The sequence below is a fragment of the Macaca thibetana genome, chromosome 18, assembly GCF_024542745.1.
Source record: "Macaca thibetana thibetana isolate TM-01 chromosome 18, ASM2454274v1, whole genome shotgun sequence".
Taxonomy (NCBI): Eukaryota; Metazoa; Chordata; class Mammalia; order Primates; family Cercopithecidae; genus Macaca; species Macaca thibetana.
In genome coordinates, this window is record NC_065595.1 from 43,059,131 (window position 1) to 43,079,495 (window position 20,365).

General features: G+C 44.4%; 1 long non-coding RNA gene across 1 annotated transcript in view; it reads right to left on the minus strand.

The window, feature by feature from the left end:
* Window positions 1–20,365, minus strand: part of LOC126941062 (uncharacterized) — a 92,034-nt gene that overhangs the window by 7,245 nt on the left and 64,424 nt on the right. Inside the window, exon 2 of the long non-coding RNA XR_007721065.1 lies at window positions 658–733. This is a non-coding gene — a long non-coding RNA (uncharacterized LOC126941062). The remainder of the gene's footprint in view (window positions 1–657; window positions 734–20,365) is intronic.

The window sequence follows — 20,365 nt, forward strand, 5'->3', positions numbered from 1 at the left end:
GACTGGCCAAGAGTTCCCTGTGTGATGCCAGAGACCTAAGTGGTCAGCATGTCCTTCCTGCCTTCCCCTCCTCCAGCCTGCCCCTCAACCCCCAGGAGTTGCCGCCAGGTGGGTTCCTTTCCTGGGTCTACTTTCATGAGATGAGTTTTCAGGAGGCAACACAGAGGCCTAAAAGGCTGAGCACTTCAACTCTTCTTTCTTTGTCTTTTAACATCACATTAAAATTCGCCTGTACCTGGGAAGCCTGTTTATGCAGCAGCAGCATCAAAAAGCCATTTCCCTACTTCCCTAATGCTTTTTCTGAAACACATAGTAGCTCACAGGAACTAGAGCCAGAGCTCTTCCTCCTTCTGTCTGTGATCTTTGTGTGTTCATGGCTTCAGTGTCAACATCACAGAGACTAACAGAAACACAGGGTCCCCTGAGGCGGCCCCTCCCTATAACATATACACACACACACACACACACACACAGCCCACCGATGGTCTCTTAATGAGTCCTTCCTTCCTTTTGCTCTCCGTCCTTCCCTCCTCCCTTCTTCCCAGCACTATTTTACGTGTGACTGTCACTCTCATCATGGTGTACGACAAGTATCCCTTTGCTTGCTGGGCTCCCCTACAGACAGCCACAAGCCCCAAGAGAGCCACACAAAGGTACCCGGTGTAGATGCTCGATCCGTGTCAATTACTTGTTGCCTTCACTCACCCATCTTCTTCTCAAGGAGGTCTTCTTCCTGGAAAAATGCAATCCAGTTTCATCACTCCAGCCTCCTAAGACCTCACAGGTATTATTTAGAGAGTTTATCCCTTTCAAACCAATACAGATTATCCCCTTCACTATATTAGTTTGCTATGCCTTCCCTCCCTTTTAGGGTCATGTCCCCACATCTAGTGCAGAGCCAGCTCATGGTGAGAGTTCAGTATTTGTGGGATGAATGAATGAGTGATAGTGTCTTCCATAGCAAGTGGGCCCCAAGAAAGCAGGGGCACCATTTCACTTTGGTCTTGACCTGCCTTCAGTACTCCTTACATAATTCTACACATAAAGACACTCAACCACATTAGCTAATGGTACTTGCAAAACCATTTGGATGTGTTTCTTTTGAGGGATGCCTGCATTTTGTGCTCTCTACCTCTTCAGATCTCACCTATCCCTGTCCTAGCCCATTTCCCACCTAGACAGCACTGCCTGGGAGTCTAAGCAACACTGCCATCCTATTAAAGTCCTGGGCATTTGGGCTGTTTCCCTTGCACAGAGGATGGGCCCCCCAGTGCAGGTGTGCAGTCTCTACTGCCTCAGCTGACCCCCAGGAAAGAGGGTGTCCTGGGCTCATCATGAACTCTGAAACTCCTGGTTGACCTGACTTGAATCACAGCTGCAAATCACTTCCCACAGGCTTCTTCAAGGGGCCACTTCCAAAACCTGAGAGCTACGGCCCTTGGCCCTCAGTGACCACAGACCCTCCCTCAACAAGGAACCAAAGGCGACTGAAGAAGTCATTGCTGTGCAGCTGAACTCCTCTTTATGCTGGAATTCTGTTTGGATTTCTGTCTATAAAAGGGAGTGTCCTTCTGAAGGCAGTATAAGTTGGTTTGATTTAGAAAACTCTTCACTTGCTGGGCTCCTCTATAGATGACCACAAGCCCTGAGAGAGCCGCACACAAAGCTACCCAGTCTAGATGCTCGATCCGTGTCAATTGCTTGTTGCCTTCACTCACCCACCTTCTTCTCAAGGAGGTCTTCTTCCTGGAAAAATGCAATCCAGTTTCATCACTCCAGCCTCCTAGGTGGGTTTTCTAAATCAAAGCAACCTATACTGCCTTCAGAAGGGCACTCTCTATTATAGACAGAAATCCAAATTCCTGGTCACACTCAAGGTTTTGTGTGTCACTAAAGCCTGAAGGCTCTTCACTCCCCCACCCCCACCTCCTATCTCTTCCCCAGATGCCTCCACCCTCTTACTGGCTCAGCTCTCTTCTGGAGACAAAACATGCCCTCAATGGTCATGTGCTCTTGCGGTTCTGTCCTCGGCAAATTCTTACTCACTCTCAAACCTCCCAAACCCCTGAAATCTCCCTCCATTCCCCCAGCAGAGTTTGTCTCTATCTGCCCTGTTGTAAAACTACACCCTGTGCCACATTTTCCCATACGATCATTCATGCAGGTGCGGAAAATAAATGGACTCTGCCTAAAGTAATCCTGCAGGGAATTGACAAGGAAACCACCTCTCCCTCTGACATAAACCCACATCGCTCAGGGCTGGCAATGCTGAAGACTGCCCACAAGGGACAGGGAGAAGTTGAACCTTGACCACCTGCACCTGCCGCTGAGCCAGGCTGTCCTGGGGAGACTCTCGCTCACTACCACATTCACAGCCAGGCTGGGCACATACACATCTTACCTGCATTCTGCCCAAACTGGAACATAACCAGACTCAGGGTAAAATAAGCAAAATAAGCTAAGAGGTTGGGCACCACTGGGATAGCCTGACAAAACAGGATGCTGGTGTGAGGCAACAGAGCCCACCACATGGGGCCTAATTCAAGTTCACTGGGACCCTCACAAGCTCCACGGCCAAGGGAGCAAGGCAAGAGAGGCCCAGCCCACTCGAAGTTCCCCTTTCCTGCAGAGAATCCACTTCTCTGCAGTCAACACTGGAAATTATGGCGCCCTACAAAGGGCATCCAGGTGTGTCCTTGCCTGATGACCTCAAGAAACCAACATGTATAATCCAATAATCAATAAGCCCGACGTTTATCTAAGGGGAAGACACCTTCACTGAGGTAGGTGGAGGGAGGGAAATCATGTTTTAATCTTTTTAAATTCAACACATTTTAGTAAAGGAAATGTTGCTTTTCTCCCATTAATCCACCAGTAGAGATGTCTGCTAAATCCAAATTGCATGGGGACAAGCTCTATCATGTGAATTTGGGTTCGAGGAAGGAAAGCTGGGGGATCTGGGTAGGAAACTGCCCACCACGAGGTGACAAAGCCAACAGAATACACGAGTTAGTCTGATTAACTGAGGTGGGCTGGTATGCTGACAGCCTGGGCCCAGTGAGCCCCCCCATCCCTTCCAAGCAGCATCTGTGCTTGAGTAGGAGCATCTAGAGGGAGTCACCCGCCTGATGATGATGGGATTGGGTATGAAGAGCAGAGGGCAGGACTGACTGGTCTGGAGCACAGGCCTGCTGAGCTGCTGTGCACAGCCTCTTCCATGGCTGGGACACACAAGGTCAGCTCTAGGGCCAAGAGGGAGACTCAGGGGAAGCCCCACAGAAAGGGCCACTTCTTCTTTCTCCTCCCATTATATAGCATACGACATGCAGTTAAAATGAGCATATCAAGGGCAGCTTGAGCAACACAACTGAGAGTCTAAACATCAACTCAGAAAAGAAAGGGCATCCCAGATGGGGAGAATGGCCTGAATAAAGGCTTAAATAGGGGAATGACTACATTCTGTTCTGAGCAGAGAGAAGAAAGCAGCTGATTTGGAGAAAAGATCTATTAAAAAGAAGATTGAATTTTTTCCTTGTACCTTTTTAAAAAGAAATTAAATAGAATTTACTGATCTCCCACAAAGACGACCAGTCCTTCCCTTAAGGAGCTTAACGTCTATTAGTGGGAAGAAGATAATAAACACACATAATCAGGGCAGAACATTAAAAAAAAAAAAAAAAACCACAGGACATGAGGGCGGGCATGGAAGGCATGGTTTCAGGGGAAAATAGTTCTAAGGAAGGTCAGAAAATGCCAGCATTTAAGAGGGTCTTGATGTCAGGATCATATCAAAAACACTTTTCCAGGACTCAAGAATGCTGCCCCAGGGAATAGCTTCTCTGTGTTTGGCCCCCAAACCCCGATGGGCTGTGGAGGAAGCAGGAAAACCGTTTTCAGGTAAGATATGCCCAGAGTAGCTGCTTCAGTGATTCTGCAGGTGGGGACTCATCTCTCTCCTGTCTCTGTGATTTACAGTAAATGCCGAGGGTGCCTGGAGCCACCGCTCTGCATTCTAAGTGTGTGTTTCACACTCTTCTTTGGGGAAAGATGAAACAATTGGGCCAGGCTTCCAGCCCATACAGGTGAGTGGGTGGGGGGCTGTGTGATGGGCAGAGTAATAGCAGAAAGAGCTTTTCCCCTCAGCTGGCCGGCTTTTCCCTTCATCCTCCTCCTTTTGTTGACCCTTGGAACACCCCCACCCCATATTTAGCCTCCCCAGTCAGGGGCCCAGCAGAAATGGGTAATGAAGGAGAGCTTGTGCTCGCAGCCTGCTGGCCCCCTGCTGCTGTAAAGAGAGAGGAGCCAAGCCTGGACCGGTGTTCTACTCAGTGAAGTGCAAGACCTGTCTGGGTTGGATGCCCCCAAAGAAGTTTTCATAGCCTAGAGTTAGCGGTGCCCAAAGCTGATACATTTGAGTGGTGGTGCTGAGACTGTGGGATTCTTTGTCCTTTTCATAGGTCAGCTGCCTGCTTTGGAGCTTGTCTCCCTGGTCTTCAGAGATGCTCAGTAATTTCAGTTCCTACATGAGAGAGGCTCTTCTCTACTTGGTCCAAATTCCTCCTCTCATTGTGATCCTTCAATGTTCAACCTGCAGGGAACTCCAGAGGAGGCACTTGGGTACACACAGACCTGGGTCATCTCAGTGGTGGATGTCATTTCAGGTGACCGCTCTATGTTGACCTTTGGGACCTTGAGGCAAATGACTGCATCTCTCTCAGTTTGTTTCCTCATCCGGAAGATGGATGTGAGCGTGCCAAACTTTTCGGATAGTGTGAGTGACTGAGATCACGCACGTAAAGCTCTTAGCTCAATGACTAGTGCATAAAATTAGATCTTACTTTACATCATTTACTAAAATAAGGCCCAGATGGATGAAAGACTTAATACTTTTTAAAAATAGAAGAGAATATTGAAAACTGCGTTTATGATGTTGAAGATAAGGAGAGTCTTCTTATAAATAGGATAAAAAAAGCAAAAGTCATCAAGGAACAGGGTAATATAAATGGGCCAAATCAAAATTAAGCACATACATAGGACAAAAAACAAACAATGGATGGAAGAAATTAATGTCACCAAATATAACACAGATTACTGTCCAAATTATATATTTTTAAAACCCCAAAAAAAAAGTGAGAAAAAGGAAATTAACTCAATAAAACAACAGGCAGCAAACCAAACAGGTCATTCGCAAAACAAAAAATACTAGTAGGCAATAAATATATAGAGGCTCAACTTTATTAGGATTAAGGAATAAGGAAAATTCAAATTAAAACATCAATAAAATTGCATATTCTTTGACACTGCTTAGATTGGCAAAATTAAATTTGGTAGTATAAATGGATGGTGAAGCTGGGTTGTACAAGAACTTTAAAAAATGAGCAAAATGACAATCCTTGAGGAATCTTTAAGATATATTCATATATTAAGACATCTACAAGGATATTTATGGCAGCACTGGTGAAATTTTAAACAATGACTAAATTAAATGTGGTATCCTTATAGACTAGCATAAACCTGTTAAAATGAATATAGCATATCTCTATGTTCTAAAAGAAAATAATCTCTAAGATACAATATTGAGTAAAAAATGCATACATGTGTGATATCATTTATAATAGACATTTATATATTGTATGATTTTTACAAGTACATATATGTACACATATATGTCTTTTTAAAAATCACAGAAAGCTGCATACCAAACTTAAAACGGATAACTGCTAGGGAGCTTGGCAACGGGGGTAGTCAAATGATATTTAGTTTCCACTGTAATGTTTTAATTTTTTACAAGGAGAATGTATTCATGAATTCCTTATGTAATTAAAATTAATTTTTAATTGAACAAATAAAACACAATAAAACCTATACCTCATTATAAACTTCAAATTCTGATCTAAGGGATGCATAATAATAACCACTAATGTTAATTGAGAGATTATCAAATGTCAGACAGACCCTGTTCTAAGTGGTTTCTATGTATGTTTTCCATGTTGCTATGTTTCTATATTTCCTGTGTTACATCCTCAGGACAACACTATGAGAAGGGCTTGTTCTCAATCTTCCTGTATGGATCGGGATACTGAAGCAATAGAGAAATGAAGTTATTGGCGAAGGTCACCAACTGCAAGGAGTTGTAGAGCCAGAATTTGAGCACAGGTAGGCAGACTGGTCAGAGGAGCCTACTTTGCATTGTCCCTTAGCTCCTTCTGGGCCCATAGCAGAACATATGAGGCAGCAGTCTCCTCGCCCAGGGAATGCACAGCCCTCCCAGCTCCAGACCCTGTACTTCCCAAAGAAGATCCAGTCTGCCTTCCCATGGCCTAGGCTCCCTATCTCTGCGGGTATGGGAGGACGGCTTGCTAAGGGTTCCGTAGAAGGTGGCAGGAGTGGGTCTTGAAAAGTAAGAAAAACTGGAGAGCCCCTCACAGGCAAGTGAGACAACAGTGAAAAATAGGCCAGAAGGCCTTGAGTCGAACAGTTCTCAGCAGTGAAGAGAGGCTGAATCGGGGAGGGCTCCCAGCAGCCTGGCCCCTGCAGTCTGAGAAACCAGATTTTCACCTCCAGCTCTTGCTGGAGTGAGAGAACACACCATATTTAATCCTTCTAAATTGGACATGAATTATTCAAAGACATTTAAAAAGAAGAAGGAGAAAACCTCTCTCCTGGTAAATGTGACTCTTATGGACGCTAATATCATATGATTAACAAGGGGCAAAATGAGGCATTTGGCACAGGGCAATAGCAATAAGTGAAACATTTCCACTGAGACAGATCCTGCCTGACTCAGCCTCAGGGCACCAAGAACCAGGCACCTCTCTGGATTGTTGCCCATCTGACAGCCAGAGATGGTTCCCAAATGAAGTTTGCTCATGGACATCTTCTACCAGGGACAAACCTTTGCATGGGTGAGCAGAAGCCAGCAGCATACATATGATTTAAAAGTCATCATGATGTACTGCTGGTCTCAACTATGCCTCCACAATCAAAGCCTCCATGATTGGAATTCCCCCGTAGGCACCACAAGGGTTGAGGCCATTGTCTCAAGAAGCCCCATAAAAGGGTACTCACTTAGGACACCAAAGAAAAGGGTTGTCCTGGGCCATTCCTTAAGGAAGTTCCCAGACTCACAGTTTTTAGAAATCCTGCATCAGAATACTAATGGGTAGCACCTACTGAGTGTCTGCTAAGTGCCATGTCTTTTAGCCATTTTACCTAACTTAATCTTCACTGTAATATAAGACAACCGGTAATGTTACCCCCATCTCACAAATGAAGAAACCGAGGCCCAAGGAGGTTAGATAACTTGCCCAAGATCGTGTAATTAATTTGTAGGTGCCAGAGGAGGGATTTGAACCCAGGGAGCCTAGTGCCAAAGCCCACTCTGTTCTGATTAATACAGGATAGTATTAAAGTGGAAACTCTAGGGCAGGACCAAGGAGTCTGCCTTTGAATAAGCTACATAGGTGACTCTTATGCATTCAAAGTTTAGAAAATCAGAATATTGTGTGCCCTAAAAAAACCAGCTGCTTCTTTGGAACTAACTCTGTTATTTAGCTTATCTCACTATGTAGACTTTGCACTCCTTGGAGAAGCATTGTTTTCATTCTTAACACTTGCCCCGCAACCCTCCGGCCTCCTTAGCACAGTTCCAGAGTGTGGAACTCCGGCAATACTTATCAGCCCAGGGAGAAAGCTCTGGACACAAAGTCTGAAAATCAAAACTTGTATTCCAGCTGTTATTTAATTTGCCTAGGCAGGTCCCCGCGACAGATTTAGGCTCAGCATTCCCATATGTTCAATGGAAATAATGTCAAAAAGAGATTTTAAAATACTAATTTTTGGCCGGGCACGGTGGCTCACGCTTGTAATCCCAGCGCTTTAGGAGGCCGAGGCAGGTGAATCACTGGAAGTCAAGAGTTAGAGACCAGCCTGGCCAACATGGTGAAACCCCATTTCTACTGAAAATACGAAAGTTACAAAAATTAGCCAGGTGTAATGGCACACGCCTGTAGTCCCAGCTACTCAGGAGGCTGAGCCCAGGGAATTGCTTGCACCTGGGAGGCAGAGGTTGCAGTGAGTCGAGAGGGCACCACTGCACTCCAGCCTGAGTGACAGAGTGATAATTAAAATAAAATAAAAATAAATAAAATACCAATTTTAAAAAAACAACTATCTTGCATTAGTTGCTTATTCTGTGATGGGTTCTACCCAGGACCTTTGGCATACATTGACTCTGATCCGCAGGGATCTTCAAGGTAAGTTTTATTATTCTCATGTTACAGATAAAGAAAAAGGATTTCAGAGAGATTGGGTTGTTTTGGATAAGCCTGCACAGCCAGCAATGATGGGAAAAGCCTTCTTACCCAGGTCCCTTTGATTCCACATCACACGCTTTTTCCTCGACACCACCCAGAGTGATCAGCCTTTTCTCTATCCCATGGACATAATGAGAGTCAAATGAGATCATAGATATATCAGTCAGGATGGGCTGGGCTATGCTGTGATTTAAAAACAGCTCCAAATCTCAGTGGCTTAAAACAGCAAACGTTTATTTCTTGCTCTCACTACATATCTATCAGGAGTCAGCAGGGTGTTTCTGTGCAGCGTAATCACTCAGGGACCTAGATGGAGCAGCCACCATCCTGCGTGTTGCTCAAGAGAAGTAGGGCTAAATATTGCAGGCACATTGAAAGCTTCTGTGTAGTACAAATGAGCTGTACATCACATCTACTCATATTCCATTGACCAAAAGAAGTCTTGGCCAAGCCCAGAGTCAATGGGGTGGGAAAGCATGGCAAAGGCAGAAAGGAAACAATAATTGTGAGCAAACATTTAATCTACATGGAAGACCATGGATGTGGAAGGTACTCAACTGAAACAGCCTGAAGTATGCTTTCTCCCACGGAGGCATGGTTGTGGGCCCCATGGCTCCAAGCTGAGCCTCCACATGCTGCAAATCTATGGATATCTCCCCTGGTATCAGGAATCTAATTATTACTCTGCTTTCTGCTCAATTATTAAAGACAAGGCAGTGAAGAGCCATGGAAGAGGAGAAAAGTCTGTTTTGCAGCAATGACAAACCATATTTCGTATGCATAAAGGGGAGAAATAAAAGAGCATTGCTTTTACTCTTATAATTGCAATTTCCTGCTCGTTTCCTTTTCAAATTAGTGGATGTAATTGTTTGGTAATAAAATATCAGCATAATATATTAGAGGCAGAGAACAGACGGGCTTAAGGGACAGTTGCCAAGAACAGGAGGGAGAGAAAAGATTGAACAGAATCAGAGTGTTCAAAGCTTGTGGGGTTTTCATAAAATGTATACCAGGTTATTCCTGCCACTCTTCGTGCCTGACTCTTAATGGAAGCAAATGAATGGTCCAGACAGATCAGTAATCTTAACATAGCTTAAAATTCATGTCGGTACCAGGTTCAGAACAGAAAAGGAGACAGAAAGTGCAAGAGAGAGAGTGCACCAGAGAGAGAGAGTTCAGTAGGAAAAAATTACTGTGGTAAAGAACAACAGTTTTGAGATCATGCTTGGATTTAATACCAGCTCCACCACCCATTGGCTGTACCACCTTGAAAAGATCATTAACCTCCCTGAGCCTCCATTCATTCATTTGTGAAGAAGGAATAAAAAAAATACTCCATCTCAAGAGGTGGTGCTCCATAAAGAGTAGCTATTCATATTATTAGAAAATTAGAGTAGGTGGTTGAAGCCCTGCAGAGGGGATGTGATGGACTGCAGGGGTCACCTTTGGCAAAATATCAAAACTGGAGAAAATGTTCTTTGTTGCCTTCAGTTTGACCATTAGCTGCCCCTTCCTCCATCCTGGTGCCCTGCTCCCCTACCTGCCCCATTTTTTCAAGGCCTAGCCCATTGTCCTCAAGTCAATGTTGTCTGATGTTTACCATGGTATTGACTACCAAGGTGCTACCTGATAAAGAAATCCTGAAGGCGGCCGTTGTGGAGGAATGAATGGCTCCTGGACTGGGGACGTGCTGCTGCCTCCTGCAACACACTGTAGAAGCAGCCACTGTCATTAATGCCTGCCCTAATTGAGTGGTTGGACCCCATAGGCGAGTCCTAAATTAGGAGCCATGGGAGGTTAGAAATTAAACAGTAGATTCAGTCTGTAACCTTAGAAGCCTCTCAGACTGGTGGCAAGAGAGGCAGCTAAGTCTAGTGTGGAGATCGGAGCTCCCTGGGAAGTCACCCTACCTGGCAGTATGAGTTCAGGGACTTGGGGATCTTCCACTCCAAGGGAAAGCCCCTCCAGCTGCTCACAGGGGCTCCCAACCTTGACATAAGAAGTGATTTCCTTATTCAGACAATGGTGAATCAGATGCCCCATGGAAAGTATCCTCCACGCACCCTGGAATTTCACTGGCTGATTCCAAGGGGAGGGAGACCACCAGCACCCTTGTAAGGAAGGTCACAGAAGGCAGAATGCTGGGGAAGAACTTCTGGGTTCATCACTGAATGCACCCCAGGGAAGGTGAGCCATGCCAGAAAAGAGGTCAGTGGGAAGTTGTTCAATAAAACCAGGAATGGAGAAACTGACCCTCAGTTCCAACAAGAGAAACTTAGTATGAATGTAAAGTAGAACCTTCTGGCAAGGTAGTTCTCAGTCACTATCCCCAAAGCCACCTGAATGCAAAATGTCCCTCATGGAGGCTCGGTGAGAGTTTTAAAACAGAGATAGTAATTTGCCTCTGAGAGGGAGGGAGGCTGTAAAACAAATTCCCCGACGGAGACATCAAGCCAATACATACAAAATGGATAGGAAGGTGGGGAGAAAGCCCAGAGAACAAAGGTCCTCAAGTGGCATCTCTGTCTTGTTAGGACCACCCTCACAGGCTTGGCCTTGTCTTCCCCAACAAAACCTCCTGGACCTCACCTTTGTCAGAGTCAAAGCCAGAGGTACCTTGCATTAGCATGACCCCAGAAGTTCCTTCTCAAGTTCCCACTCAATCAACCCACAAATCCCTAGGGAAGACTTACTATGTGCCAGGAAATGTGCTAGATACTTACCAAGCATAGCATAAAAATTCTCAGAGTGCTAGACTCCTCCAATGTAGGGGATGGTGACTCAGAGGCCCTGTCAGACTTGCCAGCACTGAATACAATCAGTACCTGTGCATTGTGAGAGCCCAGAGGCCATGACTCAGCCTAGAAGATAAACCAGTACTTGGAGAGGTGGTGAAGTCCAGGTGAGACACAGTTGTTTGCCATTCTCTCGGAAAATTTTCCTGGATAATGACAGGAAGAAGGCATCTCTCCTTTGGCTGAGTTGAACCAGGTACTCTCTGTTCTCACATTGAGATATTCTGTCCTCAGCAGTGAGTATAGCTATTTGCTGTGTGTCTATCATCTCTTGAGCTACCTGGGAGACTTTAACTGTCTCTCACGATGCCTGGAATAGAGTCTTGAGCAAAGTGGTGCATGATGTGTGTGTGAGGGTGGGGAGGGGGAAGAGAGAATATATGTGTATATTGAATGAATAATGATCAATGGGACATCTAAGTGCTTCTGCAAAATGAATATTGTTGATCTAAGTTTACCTCTTCTCCCATGTACCGAGTATCTAAGGAGGCTTCCGGAACTGGCCAAAAATGCACGTAGGCTGATAAGACAAGGTTCACATGCACGTGGTGCTTACTATAAGTGCTGTATTTCATCATCTTCAGCTCCTCACTGCAGGAGTTGCCTGGACCCTGGATGCATTTTCTCAGCCAGTCATTTCCAGCCAGAAGAATCCTTGAAGCTTGGCTCATCATCTCAGAGTGTTTGAATCTTGAATTTCAAGTAGGAAAGCAGTAGACTGCAACAAGACTAAAACTGAAAGCTTTGAACACACACTTATGACTCCATCTCATTTCCCCCCTTTCTACAACCCGCACAAACCCTAACCTGAACCATAGAACTCATTGTCTGTATAACTGGGACTTGGGGCTACTTGACTTGTAGCATCTTCTTTATAGCTTTTTAATCTTTTCCCGTTTTTTTAAGCCCCTCCTTAGACTGTAAGGCCCTTGTGAGAGAGAAACATGTGCAGCAAGACAGAATGAGACACATCCTGCTTCATTTCAACATCACCTCTTTATGCAGAATTTACAAAGGAAAACAAATGAACGTAGTTTCTCAATTTTTGGACCTCCTCAGCTCAGTCAGGTATTTAGGGAGAGTAGAAATATAGCATATAGATTTCCCCAGGCCTAAGGAGGAATTATCCAATGGGACCACTTGCAGAAATTGGAAATGTATTTCTATACTTCAAAGACACAGAGGAATGTCCACTGACATATCTGTGAAGGTCAAGGATACTGGAACATGATCTGACCCCTTCCTGAAAATCTACAGGGTGAAGGTGGAGTTGACCAACTGCCCCAGTGGTGAGGGCCGCTTTACCAGGATTGGCCTTCACTTCTAGAATAGAGGAAGAGATGCACGAGTGTTTCTCATGAACTGGATGTGGGTCAGACTGGGAGAAGCTGCCTGGGGCCTTCTTGGGTCCTAACTAATTAAGCTGCCTGGAGGAAGGCAGGCCATCAGCAGAAAGAGGCTGGAGTTATACCATCAGATGCCCATGGCAAAGGAAGATGTCACAAGTGTCTACCTGAAGTAGATAGGTTAGGGAATCACACACTGGTCACAAAAACCTTAGGTCACAAGACCCAGCAGGAAACCTTGTAAGATCCTATGAAAGTGCTTTCAAGAGAATGAAATCAATTCTATTCCTTGGCCACCACCAGAGACCATGATGCCCTTAGCAAAGCAGATAGTGTCTCATGAGCTCAGTTCTCCTCTCTCCCATGCCTCCACCCTTGTGAGATTCACTACACAGCTGGTGACTAAGTCAAGTAGAACATGAGCTAAGAATCAGGAAACAGGAGAGAGCCAAAGAACCATCCCCCATCTCCCACCCCAGGCTTCCAGCCTGAAGCAGTCCAAGCCAGGGCAGGGAAGAAAATGTAATGTTAATTCCAGTTCAGAGTTGTGACCATCACATGAGACTAGATATACTATTTATTAGCTCTAGCCTGTGTTTGTGGGCTATGATAATGGCCATAGGTCTCTCTAGTGTCTACAAATTAGCTGAAAAGCCCGGAGACCTGCCAAGTTTCTTGTTGAGCATAGGGAAAATTATTCCCACTAAATAAGTTTAAACAAGTGTCAGGAAACAAAAATAAAGTTGCATTTTGATGATGTCTAAACCACTCACATTCAAAGTTCCATGGAACAATGCCATGTTTCAAAGTTTGGGACAAAAGTCCAGCTTTTTAAAATAAAATAAAAATCACAGTCCTAATAGTAGGAGAAATTAGGCACCAAAGAACAAATTTAATAGGGAAAACTCAGGAAATGGTCACCAAGGCCCATTCCAAGCCTCCGATCGACCCAAGAGACCACAACACCCACCTCATGCACAGAGAGGAGTGGCACGGACAGAGAATGAGACCAAAATTTGCTGTATCATTTAAAGAGATGAACAAACAAGCCAAGATGTGTGTTGACTGGGAAAGTTTACAAAAGGCAAACAAACAAATACACAAACAAAAAATCCTCTACTTTAAATACATAAAAAATGTAAAATCTCTCCATGTTCCTTAATCCAACCGAATTCTTTTGGTGCCAGCAACTCATTAAAGGCTTCAACAGGCTGCTTAAGAGTTACAAACATGGTATCTCTAAGTACCAGAGTGAGTCTCCTTAGAAGGTTATCTGAATGCAAGGCTCCACTGAATGACATGGTCCTTCTGAAAAGTCAGGAAAGACTATGCCAAACTAATAAGAATTATAAAGTGTCCAGGAAGAATATGGTGTTCAGATATTTGCACCTGCTGATCACCATTCAAATCACTCCAAAGTTGCTCTGCCCCGGCAATGGGGTTCATAATTTTCAAACCCTGAGGCTGGATGGCAACAGAAAAGAATGCTCATGGTCTGTGGTGGGAAACTTCTTATCCAGCAGGCTCTGGAAAAGTGGGAAAGTGAATTACAATGAGAAGTATGCTGATGGAAGCAGGAAGTTAGAGCCTGGGAGTTGCCCAAATGCTGGCTCCCCAAGCCTGCTGCTTTGCGTGCCACACAGCTGCTCCCTCATGCTAGACTGTTCTTGCAGATACTGCCCCTCCATCAGCCACAGGGTCTCTCCAGGATCACTGCTTTCAAAGCCCTGGCAGTCCTCTCAGCTCTCCTATTTGCATCATAGTTTACCATTCCAAGGATCTCAGCTTGCTTAAGTTTATCTAAAGAATATTTTATGGGCCAGATGAGGTGGCTCACGCCTATAATCCCAGCACGTTGGGAGGCCGAGGTAGGCGGATCATCTGAGGTCAGGAGTTTGAGACCAGCCTTTCACCAACATGGTGAAACCCCATCTCTACTAAGGATACAAAAATTAGCCAGGCGTGGTGGCAGGTGCCTATAATCCCAGCTACTAGGGAGGCTAAGGCAGAAGAATTGCTTGAATCGGGGAGGCCGAGGTTGAAGTGAGCCAAGATCTTGCAAGCACAATCATGCACTTCAACCGGGGCGACAAGCGCGAAACTCCTTCTCAAAAATAAAATAAAATAAAATAAAATAAAATAAAATAAAATAAAATAAAATAAAATAAAATAAAAATGGATTAAAACCATTCTGCCTCAGTTTGCAAAAGGGGAAGGAAATCTTCAAAGACCAAACCAAGAAACTGACCTAAGAAGGACGCTGGCTTGCCAGCATTGTCTGTCAATCTGTCTGCTTTAATACTACCACCAATAGCAAAGCAGACCATTATTAAACAATTATTTTTAAGTTTTCTTTTTACCCTTCTTGACATGAAGTCAGTTAATACAGTAGTCTCTCCTTATTCTTAGCATTAATTTCAAATAATCCTACCTCAGATGCCAAATACTCCTCATCACCCCACACATTTCCTTTACACACAAGAAAATGTCATTCACACACACAAGGGATTTGTGGAGTAAGTCACTATAACTCAATTTCCTTGATAATCATGTGGGAGAAAAGGGGGGAAAAAAGAAAAGGAACAGGAGAAAAAATGAAAGTCTAGCTAACCCGGCAACTTGAAAGAGAAATACAATCAATTGGCTCAGAATTTGAGGGAATCAGGGGCTCTATAACTAAAGGCAAATAGACCCTGAGTAGAAAAATCGTGTGGGAGGCGATGGAGAAGTGGAGAGAGGAAGGAAGAGATTTCTTTGGTACTTACCTGTATGGCATCGACTTCAAGTCGTCTTTAAGTGGAACTGACGGTATTACAAACACAATAAGCACTTCTAGACAAACTGGAATAGCAATCACCTCGGGAGCTGGGAAGCATTCACAATTTTGCTGTTGTCAACGCTTTCAGTGGCTTTAATTTTCAATGGTAAGCACAACTTCTATATAGTGTTGTCAAACCCGCAATGAAGTTATGTCATTGAATATTAAAGGCCCAGCCCGCGGAATGCCAACACACAGATTTGAATTTCATGCTCGCTCCTAAACATCAAGACAAATATGTCTAATTTCATAAAAACCTGGCCAGCCCCAGGGAGGCTGACAATCATATCTATTGTTACCCAAGTTTGCTAGAATAAAACCTGGCCCTGCTCAGTGTGTGAGGCCAAAAGGAAGCAGGGAGAGGAGGAGAGAGAGAACCAAGAACTATCAGCAGAGTGAAAACTGGCTGACTTTGTACAGTACTTGTCAGACATGCAGGTTCCTGGGGCACTCAGTGCCAGTAAGTCTCATCCAGCAGGATTGGATCCATGTTTAATGAGCAGCTTTAGGAAACTGTACGGTTAGGTCATGGAATTGATGTTGGGAAGCTTGCAGGAGATGGGAAGTATGACTGGAAGGGAGAAGGAAGCATATGGGCCCTCCATTACATTCCAAGGCGTTTGGACTCCATCCTGAAGGCAGTAGCAATCCCAGTAGGATTTTAAGCATGGGTGAGGTCATACTTGTTTCTTAGAAAGATTACTTTGGCTTCAAAGTAAAAATTGGATCAAGGCAAGGAAAGCTGAAAGCAAATAGAACAGTTAAGACTCAAACCCCACATGAGGCTCTGATATGGGCAGATCTGAAGAAAACCAAAACTGGGCAGCTCTGAGAGGCAATCAGAAGATCGGGATCCTTGGTGCTGGATGAGAGGTGGGATGAGGAGGAAGGAGCTGTCTGGGGTGACATCTAGGTTTCTTGCTTGGACAACTGAATGGAAAACAGCTGATGTTCATCAGTGCTAATTGTGTGCCAGGTTCTGTCCCAATGTGGAGGTACAGCAAGGTATGATAAGTTGCCCAATTAAGAAGTGGCAAATGGAAGATTCAAAAGCTCAAACCCAAGTCAACTAGGTCTGGAGTTCACACTTCTAACCACTGCTTCATGTTGATGGCAGAGCTTGCTCCATGATGGGGAATGATAGCCAGACTGAGATTAGGAGTTGAGATAGGAAAGAAGAAGAACAGAGAGAGAAAGAAGAATGTGGTGAGTGGGCAGAAAGAAAGAAGGAGACTACAGAGAAAGTGGTGTCCTGGAGATCACAAGAGGAAAGATGTTTACTAAGATCCTATAGGAGGAGGTTTATGCTCATTTATTGCAGAAAGCAAGATAAGAACTGAAAAACTCCTACGAGTTCAGCCACCTGGAAGCCATGGAGAATTCACCTATATTTCCAAGAATTAGTAAGGGAAGGCTGCAAGGACTTAGGTGAATAGGAAGTGATGAGAAGGGTGATAATTCTCAGCACTAAAGGCAACATAAAGAAAGATAGGGAGAGTCACAAGGCCTGGGAAGCCACTTCCTCAGTTCCTTAAGTCAGAGAGTCATTACTTCTGGACAGAGCACTAGCATTTGTGTCCTCATCACTCTTCTCTTTCTCCACATGTCCTCATTTCTTTCCTTCAAGGTGCAGATCAAATCTTGCTGTCTAATGAAATCTCTCATGTCCCACATTGCTCTTCCTGGGTATGACCTTCTATTGCACACAGAGTTTGAGCTGCATCCCACTGGCACCCTGGTTCACACACATTAACCTGTATGATTTTCTATGTCATGAGTAGATGTGATATAGCTGCAAAAATAATCATGGTTTAGAGCCCAAAAAGCTTGGTTTTAAATCCAGCTACAGTAGTATCTAGCAAGTCACTTGGTGCCCTGGGTATCAGGCTTCTTTGTTTGTAAAGTAGCTGTCATAATACTTACATTGCAAGGTACTGTGAGAATCAGCAACAATTTACATACAGTCTACTATATGCCACTGTGCCTAACACATATTAGGTGCTCAATAAATAAGGATATCATTTTTTCATGATCATTAGTTATATTGTTTTGATGGTATGTGATGTCTTATATCCCCAGCCAGTCTGTGGGTTCCCCAAGACACTGCTCACACATTGTCATTTCAGCCCCCCACCCCCACTGCCTCAAGCCCACACTAGTGTGCCCTCATTGGCAGATGACCTTCATTCCCATCCCTGGAAGTGATGTGGTAAAGTCTCCTCATCAAACTGTATACCAGAAAAGGGTAAGGAGAGAAACCTTGGGTGACATAATAGAAAGAGTCGCCCATATCTATGGCCAAATCTCACCCCTACCTTCAGAGAGAACTTCTCATTGATGAGGCTCCAGCAGGAACAAGGCAATCAAGCTGGGATTTTGAAAAGAATTTAATCATGGGATTAAATGCAGATTTAAGGAAGCCAACAAGAGATGTCAAGGCACCCAAATATTTGTATAGCAGGGGCTGTTGCCACCCTTAGCCTAAAAGGGCAAGGGCGGGAGGAAAGATGTTACCAGAACCCAGTGAGAGCCAGAACCCTAGAAGAGGGCCCAGCTGTTAGGAGCTGCAAGTATAGAGAAATGGTCACACCAGAACTGCTGTCCAAAGCCGGAGAGCAGGGAAGAAACACCTTGACCTCTCTCTCCTTCCTGCAGCTCCAGCATCCTGCTGGTGTCTCACTGTGGTTGAAGCCAACAGGGAGTTAGACAGAGGACTGCAAAGGAGTCTGGGGGGATGTAGGATGCAAGGGTCAGCATCCCAGGGCAGATAGCAGGATAGTGAAGGGCAGAAGAGGACAGTGGTGGAGCAGCAGATGTAGTGTTATCAGCACAATTAGCAAAGACAAACCGCCAACTGCAGAGGTGTTTGCAACATGCTTGTCAAAGAGTGAATATTCTCAGAAAGGGCTGGATGCCTAATTGGCAGGAGGTAACTGATATCATTAAGTATTTGCCCAGTAGTTGTTGGGGACACACTAGGAAAACCAAACACAGCCCATTCAGGCAGATTCATATCAGTGCCAGCAAGATGTGGGGATTTCTTGACCCAGCATCTAACAACAAATTAAGGGAAGATTGCGAAATGCTCTTCGCCAGTCTTGGTCTCATATCCAGCAATCACCATCACATGGCAATAAAATAAACAGAAGTAAACTGAGGCCTGGTGCAGAGGAGGGAAGCAGCCCTCACTGTGGCAGGCCTGAGACAATGAAACATGAGCAAGCAGGTATTGTTAAAAGGAATGTTGGTGAAAGTGGTCCACCCTGGGGTCACTGGAAGCATGGCACAGGCAGCAGCCAGAGGCTCTGATGGCATTTGGAGAGAGCTTCTGATGTAGCTCACAGACCAGCAGTTATTTTCTTTTTGGAAGGGAAAGCAGTCTGGGAAATAAGCTACGATGCTCAGGGGATTAACGGTGCAGCCCCTGCCGGGAGCAGGTGGTAGCTCAGCGGGCTGAAGAGGCTGTAGCCCCATATCCCTTCCCCACAACAACTGTGAGTTTTATTAAGAGATGCTCAGATTCGATGAGACTGGGGATTATGTGGAACTCATCTTACCACCCATTCAACTCTGTTGATTAAGTTTCTTTCTCTAAGACCCTGTGAGTGCTTAGGAAGCCAGGCCCTAAAATCCCCATCTCTGTGGTGGCAGGGCCACAAGGACTCTAAGCACAATTTCCACTTAGGCTCTGTCCCCATAAAGTTCTCCATCAAGGCGACACATAGGAGGAGGATGATAATGGTACCAGCCCCTTCTCTCTATTTAGTTGTTGTTTTGCATCATAATACACGAAAAGCTCTCTGAAAAGGCAAAAATAAGGGCCAAGAAATGTATCTATGTATGCAAATGAGATATAAACCTAAAGTTTCCTCTTTAGATTATATGTATTCATAACACATGTAGGTATGTATTACACACATATATCACCACAAAAGTATACATATACATGTATGTAGTTAAAAACACCTCCCCTATTGGCACCCTGTTCCAAGCACTATTATCTCTCTCATGAACTATTATTCTCACTCCTCATTTTCTAGCTTACACCTTTGCTTCCTATAATCAATTTCAAACACAGGTCATGTCTCACACATGTCCATGACCCTTAAATTGTTTCCCATTTTACTCATAGTAAAACCCAAAGTCCTCCAATGGCCTACAAGCCCTCCTGATGTGGCTCCCATCACCCCCCCGAACTCATCATCCCTGGCTCACTCTATCTCACTCCAGCCATAATGGACTCCTTGTTAGTCTTCAAACATGCCACACCTACACCTTAGGATTTAGCATAAGCTATTCCCACTTCCTGGATGCTCTTCCTACAAATACCTGCATGGTTAACTGTCTCCTCTGCTTCTTTTTCAATGTCATTTCAATGAAGCCTGCCTTGACCACCCACTTTAAAATCACTTGCATCCCAATCCTCAGTCACTATATACTTTACCCTGCTCTATTTCTATGTTCACAGTGCACAACATTCTATCACACTATTTAGTTTCTTTGTTATAATTTGCTGTTTGTTTTCTGTCTCCTTCTCTAGAATGTAAGCTCCACAAGGACAATGACCCACGCATCATTCACAAGTGCTCAGCACAGTGCCTAGAATAAGGCATTCAATAGGTATTTGTTGAATGAATGAATGATCCAGTGCATACCAGGCTTTTCATTGCAGATCTTTATTCCTGCAATGTGCCTAGCATAGATCTTATCACAAATTAATGCTTCTTAAGGGCTAATGGTGTTATTTATTCAACAGACACTATTGAGAGCCTATTTTACCCAAAATATCATGGGAGACAATAGGAAATATAAGAAACCCAAGCTGCTTTAATAACATTATTATCTAATTAGGGATGTGTTCCCCAATATGTGGTTCTTTTCTCCTTCCAGATACCTGGAAATTTTTCAACTGCTGGTAAGTGGGTAGGGTTGTGTGATTAATTAGCCAATGAAACCTGAGCAGGAATGGTAAGTGTCACATCCAGGATGGGTGAGTGAAACGCACAATCTTTCCAGTGATGGTGATCAAAGAGACCCTGTGCTCCAGGGTACAGTTCCTTGACAGAAGAGACTATTTGGCTTAGATCCTTG